Genomic DNA, 2630 nt, shown 5'->3' on the forward strand with positions numbered 1-2630 from the left:
CTATGGGTCCCCACCTTGCACATACTCACCCTATGTCATTGTATGGCAGTGAGTTACCAGTACCATGGGAATCCCTTGTAGGAGTATGCAATAACAAACAGACATCCTCCCCTATAAGGTATCTCAAACAGTTACTATATTTGTTCACAGCAACATTTTTGGGCACTTGGAACATGACAAAGGGAAGAAATTTCTGCTTGTTTACAACTTGTGCAATCATACAAATCTTTTGTGGTAGCACAAAGGTAATATCTGTTTGCACCCAGAAGGATCCAGACTGGGCAGGCTGACCTATTACTTAAAGTTTAATGATCAGATTAAATCTTAGTTGCATTTAAATAAAATATTGTATATTGAAGATGTAGATTAAAACTGAACTATTTAAAATCCTCTCGTTTAGTTACACTTGAGGAAAGCCATATCTAAGGTATAATTCACCTGTTTTAGTTATACCTACACTAGACATATAGGGTTATAATATAATTATGAAAGTTAGAAAGTTGTGGTATTACATGTGCCCCCAGTGGCTGGGGGTCATGGTGCTGGGAGCATGGCAGCAGTAAGCGGGAGCGCCCACAGATGCCACTGGCATTGGCGGTGGGGGTCAGCAACCACCAGCAGACACTGCTGGCAGCATTGGCAGCAGCTAGCGGGGATCGCTGACCACCCTCAGATGCTGCCAGTGGTGTCAGTGGCAGGGGGGCGTGGTGAGCAGCACCCACTTACAGGCACCACAGACAGTGTTAGTGGCACCTTTTTGTCGGGGTGCACTGCCATGCTCAGGGGGTACACATGCACCCGTGTGCACCCCCTATGCATCGCCCCCGGTAATGACTGTCTTTTCAATTCACAACTGTTCAATAGAACTGAGAGTATTAGTGTTTCATCACTTATCTTTCTAATGGTAGGTTGAAATTATATATTTCTTTTTCTCAAGGAAATTAGTAGTTTTTACTTGCGAAGTAAAGTACAAACACTTTGTTCTTTTCAGAGGCATCTTCCTTTCTGGTTTTCTCCAAAACAGCTATGAATTTAAGGTCACCCTTCACTGATCTATACTTGCTCAGGCCATGTCTAAGGCCACATCTAGACAAGCGCATCCATGTGGTATGTGGGACAGCAGACTGCAGTGCTACATACCACACATTCAGTTGTCTGTGCTTCAAGGGAGCAGTGCAGAAAGTTTTTTTGACCCCTGGATCTCCAGGGGCCTTAACACACACAGGTGACACGAATTTTGCTTGTCAGCAGCTTGAGGTGCAGCTTCCCAGAAACCTCTGCACATATCTCCTTGAAACTTGGAAGGCTTTGTGGCCTCAGCAGGAGTTACCACCCCTGCAGTTTTAACGCCCCCCATGCTTCACCCCACTATACATCGCCTTCATACTTGCAAGTGACATGAGTTTTGCTTTCAAGACTTTGAGGTGCAGTTTCCCAGAAAACCCTGCACCTATGTTCTTGAAACTTGTCAGGCTCTGTGACTGCAGAAGCCACTACTGTTGCTGCTTTTTAATCCAAACCTGCCAGAAAATGACAAAGTCATAGGCAATTTTGTGCTTCCCCATTATAGCCTATAGGCAAAACTTTGAAACAGTATCAAAACAGTTTTGATGAAATGAAACGGAAGAGTGGTTTCAAAACAAAACAAAACTCAAAACTCTTATCTCCAAATGGTTGGCAGATCAAGCACCTTGTCTGCCCTCCAGGTGGGTCCCCTGTGATTAATCTGAGCAGGCTCCTCTGCCTGGGTCCTGCCACTTTCCTCACCAGCAGGGATCCTGGTGTTCCCTGTTTAAAAACTGCAAATTCTCTGATAAAAAAATCCAGGTTCTCTCATTAAAATGCCCCAAATCTGCATTTTTCTGTGATTAAAATGAAATGCATCTATCTATATGAGAGAGATTTTCTGCAATTAAAATGAAATGCCACTAATATATGTATGTATGTATGTATACATACATACTTTGAGTCCACCACGATCTGCTGGCTGGGGAATTGGCTCCGTGGTCAGATCCAGAAGGTGGCGGTTGATGGAAGTCAATTGTCATGGTGCCCTGTGACCAGTGGAGTCCCACAAGGCTCTGCCCTTGGACCTATATTGTTCAACATCTTCATTAATGATGCAGACATTGGAGTTGGAAACAAACTGGCCAAGTTCACCAATGATACCAAAATCTGGGGTAAAGCATCCACATCTGAAGACAGGAGGGTGATCCAGGCTGACCTTAACAGGCTCAGGAAATGGGTGAATGAGAACCTGATGGTGTTTAACACCAAAAAATGCAAGGTTCTCCACCTTGGGAGGAAAAACCGGCAGCATCCTTATAGGCTCGGCAGTGCTATGTTGGTTAGCGCTACGGATGAAAGGGACTTGGGGGTCCTGTTTTACTACAAGATGAATATGAGCCTTCAGTGTGATGCTGCAGCTAGTAAAGCGACCAAAATGCTGGTTTGCATCCATAGATGCTTCTCAAGCAAATCCAAGGACATCATTCTTCCAATGTACTTGGCTTTGGTGAGGCCGCAGCTGGAGTACTGCGTCCAGTTTTGGGCTCCACAATTCAAAAATGATGTGGAGAGAAGATTGAGAGAGTCCAGAGAAGAGCCACGTGCATGGTCAAAGATCAGGA

Source organism: Crocodylus siamensis, chromosome 1 (assembly GCF_052110815.1).
Source record: "Crocodylus siamensis isolate JL-2025a chromosome 1, ASM5211081v1, whole genome shotgun sequence".
Taxonomy (NCBI): domain Eukaryota; kingdom Metazoa; phylum Chordata; order Crocodylia; family Crocodylidae; genus Crocodylus; species Crocodylus siamensis.